The following is a 7,807-nucleotide window of genomic DNA, read 5'->3' as shown; positions in this document are numbered from 1 at the left end:
GCCAAGCAGCGGCTGTGGGGGCTATGTCTATTGCAGCGCTACTCTGAGGCAACTATTTGCCGTTTATCGTTTTTATTTTGCAATATAAACAAATAAAATACAACAATAACCAGTCAGATGACTGGCAACAGAATATAACAAAATCATGTCATACAACTGGACAACAATAATAAATTAGCAATTAAGTCCAACTAATGAAGTCAAGGGGAAGAAAAGAAAGATATAAAGAAAAAGGAGAAGGAAAATCAGTAAAAAGTAGAAAATAGTGAACTCAAACAATATCAGCAGCCAGACATATGAATCATGGAAAGTATCACATATTAATAAGAATATGATATCCATGGCATATTCAGGAAAAAAGTATAATAAATCATGAAACAATGCTAATGAGATCTCCAGGAAACAGAATTATACAAACTTAATCTATACATCACCCATATACATCAGGAAACTTCCCCATATGTCCAAAAACTTATCAATGTCTCCCGCTTGTTTGTGAATAAGTTTCTCATAAGTGGAGACGGTGAGCAGCTCCTCCACCCAGTCGTCGATACAAAAGGAACCACTCGATTTCCAGGAAATTAATATAATTTTCTCTGAAATAATGCAAGTGCTGAGAAGCCATATCCTTTTGCTGAATGAAATGTCCTCCATCGGATACACATCTCCCAGAATCAGTAGAGAGGCATTCATAGGGACTGTACAGCATAGAACCAAACCCAACCTCTCACAGACACCTTCCCAAAACGTCTTAGTCTTCGGGCAGGACCAAATCAAATGACAGAGGGTGCCCCTCACGTTTTTACACTTCCAACAAAGTTTGTTCTCCAGAAGATGTCTTTTGAATAACCTCACAGGCGTCCAGTAGGATCTAAAAAGGAGCTTTGTCTGTGAGGCTCTGAGGCCCCAGTCCATACTCATTAGACGTGTATTTCCACAGCAACATTGCCAGTAATTTAGATCAACATCTTCCCCTAATTCTTCAGCCCAGATTGTCGGCAACCTTAGGTCTCCTTTATGGCAAGCCTTTAATACACCATACATAGTAGCTGCAGGATGAGATGCACTTTTGCAGGTCTGTAAAGTCGACCAAGCTATATTCTGAGCCGCTAATTGAGATACATCAAACTTGCAGTAATAATGCTCTTTAACCTCCTATATTCTACATATGTGCAATCAGACATCTCAAATGAATGGCATGATTGTGCATATGATATCTATTTGTCACCTTCACTCAGATCTTTAAGGTATTTTATGTCCGCTAAATACCATCCTGGCCAAAATAGGACTTTTCCTTGTGATTTTAAAGCTGGGTTAAGCCAGATGGAGGCATCAGGGAACAAGTAAGGCTTAGTATTCATGCATTTAGAAATATTGCGCCAACAGTCCTGTAAGAACTCAGTCAGTGGATTGATCCCTTTAGATGTTTTTTTTCTTGGTCATCAGTAGAGCTTTTGGATCTGACTGCGAATAATAATAATAAGTGTCTGTTCCTATGATCTTGCATAGATGACGAGTTGTAAATGACAGATGCTAGTCAGTGAAGTTTGGTAAGTTCATACCCCCTTGCTTTAAGGGGAGCTGTGTTTTCCACATTGCATGAGGCAACTATTTGCAATATACTCTACACTACTGGCAACAGTGGATTATTCTCTTCAACCGGCACTTTCCCAAGTTTCCAACTAGTTTGCATCTTTGTACGCACATCCCGCTGGCGACTGCAGATTTTTATCTTTGAGCCAGTGGGCTGTTCCCTAGTTGGACATTGGTGCGCCCGTTTATTGGGATACTACCTGGAGGCAGATACCTCTCTTTGCCAGTAACTTTACCATGAAGCTTAGAAGTAAGCTCAAAAATAATAAAAAGTCCTCACTGGTTAAGGAAAAGAAGATCACTGACTTTGGAGAACATACTGCTGTGGTGCAAATTCATACTGAACCTTTAGATACTGCTACTATCCTGAGTGATGTGGCTGGTATTCCAGCCGAGTTTGACAATAATAACTCGCTACTTAACCTCTGCTACAGCTTAGAGGGGCAAATCCTCCACCTTGAGAGATCTGGGAGGCCAGACTCAGAAGAATCTCGGGAGGCTGTAATTACACCTGGTATAAGTACTGCAAATACAACATCTAGTACTATATCTAACGTGAATAGGGACAGACTTTCTTGCTCCCCTTGTCTTACTGGCCTGGTGGATGGAACTAATGTGGAAGCTAGTGTCTCACAAGGCAATATTTTGCTGACCTCTACCCATGAATGTGGTAAATGTAATATTGAGTCCAAACTTAAAGATCTTGATACAAAAAACTCAGCAACTAGTTTTGCTCTAAAAATGTTATTAAGACTTTGTTATACTATCTCTGCACAAACTAGAAATAATGCTGAACTACTGAAAGCAATGTCTAATACTATCTCTAAGGCTGGTGAGATAAATACAAGACCGGAAGATTTACAAAGTAATGTCCCTACTGTTGACTTGTGTAATGCTAATTTAGAATCCACTTTGGTTGAAATTCTGGCCAGCAGTGATTGTGAGAGCGAGGAGGGCTGTTGCCTATCCAAGAGAGAGAAACGTAGGAGGCTCAGAGACTCACAGAAACCTATAATAACAATAATTTCGCATTTATATATGAGCGCCACTTATTATTACCCACGGTGTGTGGTACTCATTTATCGACCTTCGAAGGATGAAAGGCTGAGTTTGGCCCTGCCGGGATTGGAACCTACGTTATCAAGCTCTACACGGATGTCAAAGTGAGCGCTATACTCGCTTTGCCACTTGACCGGCTATAAAAGATGGGGGGCTAGTGGTAGCTAAGGAAAAGGTGGATAATGTGGAAAAGAAAAACTGTACTAAAAGAGGAAGAAAGAGGGCTGCTAGGAAAACGAAACAGCGTGCCCTTTAACGGAGAACCTTAATGTCATGGGTGATTGAGTCTGACAAAAACAAAACAAGTTCCACGAATATGTCAGTTCCGCTAGTGATAGTAGGCCTAACAGATGGGCTCAGTGATAGCTCCACTGATGTTGCTAATATTTCATCAGCAAGCAACAACACTATTATGGCTGAATCTGTGGACATATCTTGCCTAAAATAAAACCTATGGTTATGTTTTCTTAGGTGGTGCAGGCCACACATGTGGTTTCTGGTAAAACTAAGAAGAAGCACAACTGGCATCCTGGGCTTGTGATTCTGTCTAATGAATGTCTATCTAAGAAGGATCTCTAGTAGTAATAAGAGATATAATAAGGCTATTAATAGAAGTAAGCTGTTTGAAGTCCTATATACGCAACTCCAACTGAGAATATTGAAAAGTGAGGACTTCAAGTTTGTTGAGCAATGTAAGGGCAACTTTAGTCTGATTCACTGTTACTCAGAAGTGGTGGTTTGTCTCGTGAGAGAACAAAGATAAATTGAAGGGTTGTGGCAACCTGCTAGATGCCAACATAGATGAGGGTGAAGAGCCTGGTACTAAGAGAGATGCCGAGTCTGATAAAAATATCCAGCGGGTAAAGCGTGCCAATGTTGGTAATGATGTAAATAAATCCCATTGGGAATGGTTGTGTTCCTTTTTACCACCGGAATGAAATAGTGGATGATTGGATTCCACTGTTATACCATGGAACACCAGAGGTCATTCCCATCTCTTTTCTGAAAATTGATCTTTTCAATGACTAAACAGTGCCTTATTTGTTTTCCTGCAAGGGACTTGGCTGGTGAAGAGTGCTGTTTTTGATGGATTTACAGCATATCATAATTTGGCAAAGAAAGGGGATAAGGGAAGACCCTTTGGGGGCATTGCCATTTTGATGTCCAATTTACTAAAATCTCAGGAATGCATACTGTCTTCTATTAATCCGAATGTTTTGATTGTTGAGGTTTTCTTGAATAACAACTGTAAAATTATGATGATTAATGTTTATGATCCCCCAGGCAATGACGATTGCCAGTCATAGGGTCGAAAACAAAAGGATCGAATGCCTTTTGATCGACAAAGGACCGAAAAAAAGGGTCGAATTCTTATTATTTTTTTTGTTATGCCCTGTTTAAGTTTGCAAAAAAATGACCATACCATGCTCCTTGGGATTGATAAGGAAAGTCAACAGCTATACATATTTGGGCAATGAGATATGTGGGGAAAGACAGAAAATGAATCCCTTAGTCCACCTAGGCAAAAGAACCAAAGTAATGGCAACGTTAACAGCTGTTATGTCATTCTCCAAGGAAACAGCTGGGTTCAGCTTGTTGGGTATTATCAATATTTACAACAAAAGCTGGCTGTAATTTTTTTATATGCATTGGAAGCCTCTTTCTCTGACTGATCTGATTGGCTGATGTGACTGAGGGTCTGATTTGGAGAAGATTGCTTGGTCTCTCTAATTATACTCCGAAACAGGCTATTCGTTTAGAAAAGGGTCTCATTTCTTTATCTGCACAAATTGAATATAACAGGGCTAAGCTATATGTTTAAATAAAATATGCTTGTCAGGGTACACTATTACATATTCTTCATGAAGGATTGGAGGGAGGAAATATGGAGGCCTTGAACATTTTCCAGAAGAAAATCCTGTGTTTTTTTGAAAGAATAGGGTACTCCCCGAAATTGGAACATGGGGAGTGGGTGGTATTAAAATACTTGAAGAACACCTTAGAAAAGTGGGATTGGACCACCAGCAATGACAAGGTTGCTGAACTAGGTTACCTGTGTACTTTTGCTAGATTGCCCTTTCTTCATAAAAAGCCCCAGTACTACCTAAAGCTGATGCCTTCCAAGGCTAATCGAAAAATATTTCTGGACATTAGACTCAGCCGACTTAATGTTCTGGCGGTATGCAGTGCTTGGACAGGAATTCCTATGGAAAGAAGGGTCTGCAGACTGTGAGGAAACTCAGGTTGAAACAGTTAGACACGTACTCACCTGCTGTAAAAGTATGAGCTCCATCTATGAGAAATATTTTGCAAAACATTAATATGATTTGGATTATATTGCAAGTGAAAACTTTTGGTTGAGATGCCTAGCAGGGTGGAATAGGAGCCTAATTATTGCTATCACCCAAATTATGGAAGGTGGCTAATACTTGCTTAAGGGAATTTGAAGCTAATGTGAAGTTGTTGGCTGATTTATAGGTATGCTGTGATTTGTAACCATGTTGTATTATGTTTGTCTTATGTTCTAAGTTTATTCTATATATTTATTTGGTTTGTCCGTTTGCAGTTTTAATATATCTGAGACTTATCTATCTGTTGTTGTGTAATTGAACTGCTAAGAACATTTTTTTATTCTATATTTCTTTTAAACAGTGTTAAATGTGCAATTGTAATAATTGTTGTTTATATTTATTATCCTTTTTATGTGATTGTTTTGATATTTGGTATATTTGTGAAAAGTTCTTTGAACTATAACACAATAATAACAAACAAAATAATTACTGACTACATGCCATTTGGACACCCCACCCCTTTCCCCAGATTCCAGCAACAGTCAACATTGGTTTGTGGGTTTTTATCTTGGCGAAGCATTGTTCCTTATACAATTTCACACCTTTTCACCAATATGCACCAAATTTTGCATTGTTACATTTTAGGACCCCCTGGACATTACTGGATTCATGACATTTGGACACCCCAACCCGTTCCCCAGATTTCAGAACAAGTCAAAATTATTGTGTGGGTTTGTGGCTTGGCGAAGTGTTGTTCCTTATACAATTCCACACTGTTTCACCAATCTGCACCAAAGGTGCATAGTTATCAGTTAGGACCCTTTGGACATTGCTGGCTACATGACATTTGGACACCACCACCCATTTCCCCAGATTCCAGCAAAAGTCAACATTTGTTTGTAGGTTTGTGGGTTTTCTATCTTGGCGAAGCATTGTTCCTTATACAATCCCACACTGTTTCACTAATCTGTGCCAAACTTTGCATGGTTACCTATTAGGACTCTCCAGACATTATTGGCAACATAACATTTGGACATCCCACCCCATTATCTGGATTTCAGCACAAGACAAAATGTGCTTGTGGGTTTGTGGCTTGGCAAAGCGTTTTTCCTTATACAATTCCACATCATTCCACCAATCCTTACCACATTTTGCATAGTGACCTGTTAGGACCCTGCCGTCATTACTAGTTACATGTCATTTGGACATTCCTCCCCTTTCCCAGGATTTCAGCACCTTCACACATGAGACGGTTGCCTGAAATCAGTGAGACATCAATGAGGTCGTCGAAGGATCGGTCCTGACACAAGAAAAAAAACCTGAGGTTCAGGTCCTAGGACAAAGGATTTCCAAGATATTTGCATTGCTATGCAACGCAATGAACTGCCCCACACCTAGGATCAGGCGACAGTTGAGGAGAGAGCACAGAAGGTCCCAGAATGCAGCAGCACACCAACTCTTGCCTCCCCCCAACATTTGCTCCAGGGTATGTCAGCCGAACATACTCACCGATTCCCAGTGCAGTTTACTTCAGGGTGCAAAGCACAGCAAGCAATAGGCGAATCGGAACAGCGACCTAAAGGATCACTGTTATCCTGTCTGTCTACGGAACCTGTTCGCAGAACGAGTAGTTCTGCTAGTTATCTAATAAAAATCAAAAACACCAGGGCTCCTTTCCTAGCCAGATGTCAATTCATCACAAAAGCATATTTGCAGGCAGTGTTTTATTTCGCTCAAAGTGGAGAGTAATAGTGAAGAATACATTTTATTTCACCTTGCTTTGTACTCTTTACTTTTACAATCCGCTTTGAGAGTGTTGAAAATTGTATGCAGCGGCCAGCAACAAAAATGTAAGCATTGGAGGTCCCCTGCATGCAATTTGCCATTTATTTACAAAATGATGCCTTAGTATGTTAGATTCTAGTTCTGCAACCCGTGGCAGTATTTTTACTGTGAGTACAGTTGTAATGGGTAATTTTCAGAAAACTTTGCTTCGGACCATGGGAAATTTTACTTTTCACTTAGCTTGGAGACATATGTTGGAAAACCTGACACTCTGCCGGATTATTCTCACAAGTCTTTGAACACTATTGTTGTCTCCTCCCCATCGGACAGTCACACATTCCTTCAATCTGTGGTTGTGCTACACCAATCCAGTTTTATTCCAGTCCTTGATGTTTTGTGAGTCTGGGTGCTGACCTTTTAAGGATTTGCCTGCATTTTCTCATTGATTTGTCTTCCAGAACTCTAGAAGGTAGTATGTCTTTGCTTTGCAATAAATCATTGTTTTATGTTAGAAGCGCTCTTCTGTTGAGCATGACCTTGACATTTTGTGAACTATCCTACTTCATGACAGATGACAGTCTGCACTGTGTTATAGCACAGTGCATACTTCTTGTGGATGGATTATCTTTCCGTATTTGTTGATTATTTAGACCCTTGCAGATAATAATGCTGTCTGCAAGTACTGAGACCTTGTCTGCATGGTAAAACTATGTTATAACTACTGGTATCCATACCTCTTTATATTAAACGCATAGGGATGTTTCTGTACTGAGCCGATACAATTTATCAGTGTTAGGTTGCCCTTTGCTGTACAAATGGCAAGGTGCACCTCTGTGTGCCCTCCCAATTCACAACAACAGCTATCATTTTCCTTCACCATCCACTATCCAAAACATTCAGAATAATTTCAAGTTCCTTCTTTCCACCCCCACTTCTCTTCACACAGGGCACAGGGGTTCCAGTGTCAATGTACAGTTAATTACTGGCTCAACGTTTCAGTCTCTAAAGAGCAAAAAGCTGCAGGACGAATGACTCCTTCTGAGCTAAAACTGAAAGTAGATGCTGTAATTATGCTACTA

Source organism: Ambystoma mexicanum, chromosome 1p, assembly GCF_040938575.1.
Source record: "Ambystoma mexicanum isolate Mex_15411 chromosome 1p, UKY_AmexF1_1, whole genome shotgun sequence".
In the NCBI taxonomy this organism is placed as follows: Eukaryota; Metazoa; Chordata; class Amphibia; order Caudata; family Ambystomatidae; genus Ambystoma; species Ambystoma mexicanum.
Note: the sequence above shows the minus strand (reverse complement) of the source record.